Consider the following 8,192-nt stretch of genomic DNA (forward strand, 5'->3'; position numbering starts at 1 on the left):
AGAGAACTTTTATTTATTTATTTATTCATTTATTTTTTTTGAGATGGGGTTTTGCTCTTGTTGCCCAGGCTGGAGTGCAATGGCACAATCTCAGCTCACTGCAACCTTCACCTCCCGGATTCAAGTGATGCTCCTATCTCAGCCTCCCAAGTAACTGGGATTACAGGTGCCTGACACCATGCCCAGCTAATTTTTTTGTTGTTGTTGTTAGTAGAGACAGTGTTTCACCATGTTGGCAGACTGGTCTCAAACTCCTGACCTCAGGTAATCCTCCTGCCTTGGCCTCTCAAAGTGCTGGGATTACAGGCATGAGTGACTGCACCTGTCCACTTTCTTTTTTTAAAAAAAATAAAAAAGAATGAAGGGCTGGGTGTAGTGGCTCATGCCTGTAATTTCTGCATTTCCAGAGGCCAAGGAGGGCAGATGCTTAAACTCAGGAGTTCGAGACCAGCCTGGGCAACAGGGTGAAACCCTGCCTCTATGAAAAAATACAAAAATTATTTGGGCTCAGTGGCACACCCCTGTACTCCCAGCTACTCGGGAGGCTGAGGTGGGAGGATTACTAAGCCCAGGATGCAGAAGTTGCAGTGAGCCACTGCACTCCAGCCTGGATGACAGAGGAGACCCTGCCTCAAAAAAAAAAAAAAAAAAAAGAAGCTTATTTTATCTTGTAATTATCATATGGATCTACTGGATCATTTGTAAATCTAAAATATATTATGAGATCTTCATGATCTTATTTTTCCTATATCATAAAACATTTTGCTATTGTATTCTCTCAGGAACTATTTCATCATTACTCATCAATTATTCCCAACCCATGCTTTGAAAAAAAGACTAAAATAGTAAGAAAACAGAAGAATGATGGAATTGCCTGAATGACTCAATAGTGACATGAGTCATTGCTATTTCACCAATTTTCAGTTTTCTTATTGCCTTGTCCAAAGCATTAGACCGTCTTTCAAGAAAGTGTAAAAAGTCCAGAGATATCATCTTTGCATTTTTTTAGCTTTCATTGCACACAGTTAATAATTCAGAATTGTTCATTTTCCTACAAAGAGGAAAGAGAAGGAAACTGACAGAGGAAGACATTTCACAGCTATTAGAGCAATCAGTAGGTGAATGCAACGTGACAAACAGCAGCACTCTAGACTGTAATGATGAGGTAAAAGCATCGTATGAGCAAAATCTTCAGATGATGACATCATGGATGAATTTTCTCAAACCCAAGAATTGTCCCTATTTTCCCAGGGGTAGGGGAGAACTAGAGAGGGATGGCTCTTTGCCCAGGGTCACTCAGCTCTTGCTCTGTCCTGTTGCTCAGAGATCTGTGACTGAGCTAGCCCCTCCTGTAGCATACAGTAGATGCTGCCCCTGCAGGATGGGACAGGGCTGGACCTTGAGGTGAAGAGGCTGTCCGGATACCTGCTCCTGACTGCTAGCTCTTTGCCCACCTCACCTGCCACCTGTCCTTTGGCGTTGGGTTCTTGAGGCCGTGGCTTCCCTCTGGGTGGTGACTCAGTGCCCACAGCCCGCCTTGCATGTGATCTTCCCCTCCCCTGGGCCTCACTGACTGCCCCAGCAAGAGGCAGCTGTGGTTTCCCCTGAAGCAGCAACCACGAACTGCCAAGCCCACCCCACCCCTCCGTGTCCTAGCCCCAACCTCGGGGCCTCAGCTGAAGGAGAGATGGGGAGGCCTCATAGGCCCATGGCACTTGGTGTTTACAACGAGCTTGGCCCTCACAGCATGAGTGTGGAAAGTATTATCCCTATTCAATAGATGAGGAGAGTGAGGCCAACATGTGTGAGGGGCTTATTTCATTTATGCATTCATTTATTCGACAAGCGTCTCTCAAAAGCCCACTAAAACCCAGGACAGTAGACCCAGAGACACGATGTCCAGATGTACCTCAGGAAGGACTGGCCCTGGCGGCGGGAGGGTCGTGAGTGCTCAGCTCTCCAGGGATTGCCCCCAGCTGCAGAGATTTGCCTCCTCTGCCTCGGCCTCCCATGCCTTTCTCTGGGCAGCCTCATATCCAAGGACTAATCCAGCTGGGTACTAATTCAGGCCCGGCTATTTAAGCCCCGTGTGGGGCGGTGACAGGTCATTTGGAGCTCCCAGTGAGGCAGCTGAGGCCGGGGTTGGGCCTGTCTTGCAGCTCGACTTCTTCTCCCTCTGCCCAGTTTGGCCTCTTTGCCTTCCCTTCTCCAGGTGCTGTCTGCAAGAGCTCTCCCTAACAGACATCCCTCACAGTAACTCCGAGCCCAAATCCACTTCCTGAGGAACCCACCCTGCAACCCTCGGCTTTCAAAGAGTGGCCAGCCTCATGGCACAGAGGCACGTAAACCACCCGGGTGGGGAGAGAATAGGCCCAGGGAGACACAGCCACTGGGGCCCAGAAAGCTGGCTTTGGTTTTGTGGGGGGTGTGGGCCGCAGAGTTCAGGATTGGGGCGTGGCAGCAAGGCAGGGGCCCAAGCGCCTGAAAACCACAGCCCACCCCCTTGGCTTGGAGAAGGGCGAGGTCCCCACCTGTCTACCATGATTTTCTCAGACCCAGTCTGCTCCAATAAGCAGCCCCCGCTCGGCTGGACCGTCTCCCAATTTCCCTTCCCAAATACATACTCTGACTGTGGGTCTAGATGCCTCCTACATCCTGAGTGCCTTGTGGCCAGCCAGCGGCAGCAGCAGAGCTGCCCAGAGGAACTGTGCTGGATCTAGTGGGGGGAGAAGGGAGAGCAGGCCCTTCTGGGACCCCAAGATCCCGTGCAGGGAGCACATCTGGGTTCCAAACCCACAAAAGGAAACGTGGCCAAGAAAGCAACCAATCTCCACCCCCGGCAGGGTTGGGCTGCACCGCCATACTGTGACTGTGCTGGCTACAGTCCCATGGCGATGGGGAACTCACAGCCCTGTGCCCCTCCAACCAGAGGTCCCTGGGCTGGGCACCTTAGATAATTAGGAAGGTCTTCCTTCCCTTAAGGTCCTCCTCTGGCCTCTGGAGCTATGGGATCTGCTGTTCTTTGGTACCAGTAATCCACATGTGAGGCCCCATTTTTCTCCTAAGTCACTGTAGGATCTTGGGCCTCAGTTCTCCATCTGTTTAGCAAGGGAGAGCAGAGGAGAGCCAGTCCTTCCACTTCCCACCTGCCCTGACATTTTATGACTCAGTGATACACTGACGCCTGTCCCGTTCTGCCTCCTTGCTTTCTCTCCTCCAAGTTGCCCAGCTCCATCACCTTCCCTGCCCCTCCCTTGACCTTCCACCTCCCCTGGGCTGACAAGAGCTGAGGGTGGTCAGAAGTCGGCCCGGCTTCCCACCTGACACAGAGGACTGCTCGAAGGAGATGCTGGTCACTAAGAGCAGGGCAGCAGCTGTAACAAGCCAGCATTCTGGAAGCTCCTGGAAATCATATTGGAGAATGTTGGCCTGGCAAGGGGTGAGGGTAAGGGTCTAGGGTGGGGAACAGTGAGTTCTATATAGCAGGGGAGCCAGGACAAGTGCTGTCCATGCTGGAATGCTTTGTTCTGAGCAAGAATGACATCACAGACAACCCCTGCTCCATGCTTATTACCATGGGCTGCCCAAACCCCCACCCACACAGGGAGGGCAGCGGGAGGGGACAGAAATGAATGGGCACAAGCTGTGGCGTAAATTCTGGTGGAGGATGGAGGGAAACGACGCCAGAGCATCTAGCCAGGCCATAGCCTCACAAGCTCTGTCCCTGAGACAGGATTTCTGCAACACTGGAGAGGGATGGTACCCAGCCATCCATGACTTCTGTGCCAGGCCCGACTTGTGTTTAATTGTATACATGATTAATGGAACTGGTGGCAAGGGGCTAGGGCTCAGTCTGTGACCAGCATCAGGGCTCAGTCTATGACCAGGTTCAGTGCTTTATCTAGGACCAGGACCAAGACTCATTCTGTGGCAGGATCAGGGCTTAGTGAGTGATCAGGATGAGAGCTCAGTCTGTGACGAGATCATGGGCTCAAGCCTATAGCTCACATTAAGGATCCCCTCCGGGTGGGGCTCAGAGCCAGGGACATTGTGGAAAGTGTCTGAAGGCAAGGTGGGGTCAGCTGGGAGAGAGGGGAGAAGTGGAAGCATGAAGGCCAAGAGGTCCCTGGGCCTGAGGCCAGCTGTGTGAAAACAGAAAAGAGAGTCAGGACTCCAGCTCTGCCACTCACTGGCTGTGTGATTTTGGAGAGTTACTTCCCTTTTTGAGGTCTATGTTGTCTTGTGCGTAAAATGGGAATATTAGGCCGGGCACAGTGACTCACACCTGTAATCCCAGCACTTTGGGAGGCCGAGGCAGGCAGATCACGAAATCAAGAGATTGAGACCATCCTGGCCAACATGGTGAAACCCCGTCTCTACTAAAAATATAAAAATTAAAGCCCTGGCGAGGTGGCTCACGCCTGTAATCCCAGCACTTTGGGAGGCCGAGGTGGGAGGATCACGAGGTCAGGAGATCAAGACCATCCTGGTTAACACGGTGAAACCCCATCTCTATTAAAAATACAAAAAATTAGCCTGGCATGGTGGTGGGCGCCTGTAGTCCCAGCTGCTGGGGAGGCTGAGACAGGAGAATGGTGTGAACCCAGGAGGCAGAGCTTGCAGTGAGCCAAGACTGCACCACTGTACTCCAACCTGGGCAACAGAGTGAGACTCTGTCTCAAAAAAGACAAAAAATGAGCTAGGCGTGGTGGCACGCACCTGTAGTCCCAGCTACTTGGGAGGCTGAGGCAGGAGAATCACTTGAACCCGGGAAGCAGAGGTTGCAGTGAGCCAAGATCACGCCACTGCACTCCAGCCTGGCAACAGATCAAGACTCCGTCTCAAAAACAAAAGGGGGGAATATTAGTTAGGTGCAGTGGCTTACAATGTTAATCCAGCACTTTGGGAGGCCAAGGCGGGAGGACAGATTGAGCCTAGGAGATTTGAGACCAGCCTGGGCAACACAGTAAGACCCTGTCTCTATAAAAAATTTAAAAAGGTAGCTGGGCATGGTGGGGCCCGCCTGTAGTCCCAGCTACTTGGGCGGCTGAAGCAAGAGGATCGCTTGCGCCCAGTAATTCAAGGTTGCAATGAGCTACAATTGGGCTACTGAGCTCCATCCTGGGTGACAGAGTGCGACCTTGTCTCTGAAAAATAATAATAATAAAATTTTTAAAAGTGGGAATTTTGACTTCTGTTCTGCCTTTGAGATAGAGTCTTGCTCTGAGTCACCAACATGCCAGTTAATATTTCACAAAGCACCAAGAACCCTTATCAATACCTGCCTCCCAAGATTATTTATAGGAGTGAGAATGCACTTCATGAGACAGCGGAAAAAATGGGGAGGGGTTGTTTGCTCAATTTCCAAAGGAGAATTGCTTCAGACAGGAAAATCTCAAAAGGAAACAGCCTTACTGTTGTCATGGCTTCTCCTCACAGTTCTTCTGGTCAGTTTTTATTCCCCAAAATAATGTGTACAGAGTATTTACAGTCAGAGAATGCTAAAGGATTACAACAAAAATAACACGCTCTTTACCCCACGTCAGCCTGCTCGCCAAAAGCCGCCATTTCAACTTATTCAGTTGTTTCTTCTGGTTTTTACTCCCTAAATAAAGCATTGATTTCAATTCTGGTTATCTCCCAAGAGGTCCAATTTAGATGCTGTCTCTAGGGCTCCCTATTGTGACAGAGGAGGTTCACTTACACTCTTTCTCCTCTCCTTTCAATATCATACCACCACAACTCTTGGTTACATTCACAATCACTAAAAAGTGTTTATGGCGGAAACAACTAACATACTATCTTTTTCAATCTCCTTTCCCCCACAGAGTTAATCATTGTCTCATTTTTTTCACTTGCTTATTTTCTTTGACCCATGATTAGATCTTCTGCAAAAGCCCAGTAAGATAATTCTCAATACTGATTTTCACTATCAGTTCCAGTTCCTTAATTTTTTTTTTTTCCCTTGAGACACCCTTTCCGGAGCCCTCAGTTCTCCTGCCTCCATCTGAGCCAGAAGCTTTCCAGATCAGCAGCACAGTCGTCATCCAGAGGCTTCCCTTTGCCAACATTCTGCAACGTCATTTCTTCTCTTTCCTCTATGGATCTCTGATTTTTCTGGGTTCCATTTCTTCTTTCTTGGTTTATGCCCTTTTAGGGTGGAGCACATCCTCCAGTTCCTTCCTGAGGAAGTTTTCACGGAAGACAATTTTTTTTTTGTCTGAAAATGTCTTATTTTCTACCCTCACACTGGGTTGATACTTTGGCTGGGTATATAATGATTTTCCCTCAGCAACTTTAAGGCATTGTTTCATAAACTTCTAGTTTCTAATATTGCTGTCGAGAGGTCTAATGCTGATCTGGCTCAGATTCTCTCTCTCTCTCTTTTTTCCTTTTTTTTTTTTTTTTTTTTTTTTGAGATAAGAGTCTTGCTCTCTTGCCCAGGCTGGAGTGCAGTGGCACGATCTCGGCTTGCCTCCACCTCCCAGGTTCAAGGGACTTTTGTGCCTCAGCCTCCCAGGGAGCTGGGACTAGCACCACCACACCCAGATAATTTTTGTAATATTCTTCCCCTGAGATGGAGTCTTGCTCTGTCACCCAGGCTGGAGTGCAGTGGTGTGATCTCGGCTCACTGCAACCTCCACCTCCTGGGTTCAAGCAATTCTCCTGCCTCAGCCTCTCGAGTAGCTGGGATTACAGGTGTGAGCCACTGTGCTACCCATTTTTTTTTTTTTTTTTTTTGAGACAGGGTCTCACTCTGTCGCCCAGGCTGGACTGCAGTGGCACAATCACAGCCCACTGCAGCCTTGACTTCCCAGGCTCAAGCAATCCTCCCACTTCAGCCTCCCGAGTAGGTGGGACTACAGGTGTATGCCACCACCCTCGTCTAATTTTTTTAGTTTTTTGTAGAGCTGGGCCTCACCATGTTGCCCAGGCTGTTCTTGAACTCCTGGGCTCAACAATCCTCCCACCTTTTCCTCCCCAAATGCTGGGATAACAGGCATGAGCCACGGGGCCCAGCCAATCTTTAAGTTCTTTAAACAAATGTTTCAGTTTTCAGAGTATATGTTTTGCTTTTCTTTAAAAAAAATTTATTTCTGGAAGATCTGGGGCTCCGAATCCAGCTAGGATGGCTGTGGTTCTGCTACTGCTGTCTGGGGGTTTGTGGAGCACCATGGGAGCGTCCAATCTGGCTGTTACTCGCGGCTCTATGGTGAAGCTGCCCGAAATGCACTACAGCGTCCATCTGCAGTCACACGATGTGCTCTATGGGTCAGGTATTGGGCAGCAGTCAGTGACAAGTGTAACCTCCATGGATGACAGCAACAGTTACTGGAGAATATGGGTAAGATCACCACAGCTGGTGAGAGGGGAACCCCCATCAAGTGCTGCCAGCCCATCCGGCTGACACATGTCAACACTGGCTGAAACCTCCACAACTTTCTGAAAACCAGGAAGTGGGTGCTTTTGGTGAGGAAGGTGAAGGTAGTCACCTGGATGACCGGACCATGCTCTGTAACGGGCCCTACTGGGTGAGAGATGGTGAGGGGTGGTTCAAACATTCTTCCATTGAGGAACCACTGTCTGTCACAGGAGAACGATATGGTGGACCCATCAGTGGGCAAAAAGAGACGCATGGTCTGGCCTAGCCAAGCCGAGCAACGACTGGAAAGCCATGGAAGGCATCTTCATGAGGCCCAGTGAGTTGTTGAAGGCAGGAGGCCACCATGCAGAGGTAGGAGTCTGGAGGCTCTGAGCCACTGTCACTACACAGTTTGTAGACATCTGTGCTGCTTCACCTTGGGATCCCTGCCACAAGTTCCCCGGGAGTGGCCATGTTACTACTGAGATGAAGATGTGCAATGGAAAACAGTGGCTGTGTTCACAAGCTCCAGCCCTGCACATTTGAATTGGTTGCTCTCCCAGACTTGGGTCAGTACTTTCTGAGTAGAGGACTTGCTGGTGACAGGGTGGATGCTTTTTATTCATACTGGTGTGTCCGGAATTGGTGGGTTCTTGGTCTCACTGACTTCAAGAATGAAGCCACGGACCCTTGCGGTGAGTGTTACAGTTCTTAAAGGCGGTGTGTCCGGAGTTTGTTCCTTCTGATGTTCGGATGTGTTCGGAGTTTCTTCCTTCTGGTGGGTTCGTGGTCTCACTGGCTCAGGAGTGAAGCTGCGGACCTTTGCCGT

General features: G+C 49.8%; 1 long non-coding RNA gene and 1 pseudogene across 1 annotated transcript; one reads left to right on the top strand and one right to left on the bottom strand.

The window, feature by feature from the left end:
• Positions 1–1,806: 1,806 nt before the first annotated feature.
• On the bottom strand, positions 1,807–3,529 carry LOC107968379 (uncharacterized). The gene is made up of 4 exons (XR_001709483.4): positions 3,321–3,529; positions 2,949–3,098; positions 2,625–2,716; positions 1,807–2,234 (listed from the first exon to the last, which is right to left on the bottom strand). It is a non-coding gene; the product is annotated as an uncharacterized LOC107968379 (long non-coding RNA).
• Positions 3,530–7,090: 3,561 nt separating this feature from the next.
• On the top strand, positions 7,091–7,821 carry LOC467827 (stromal cell-derived factor 2-like; annotated as a pseudogene).
• The last annotated feature ends 371 nt before the right edge of the window (positions 7,822–8,192 follow it).

The sequence above is a fragment of the Pan troglodytes genome, chromosome 16 (genome assembly GCF_028858775.2).
Source record: "Pan troglodytes isolate AG18354 chromosome 16, NHGRI_mPanTro3-v2.0_pri, whole genome shotgun sequence".
Classification (NCBI taxonomy): domain Eukaryota; kingdom Metazoa; phylum Chordata; class Mammalia; order Primates; family Hominidae; genus Pan; species Pan troglodytes.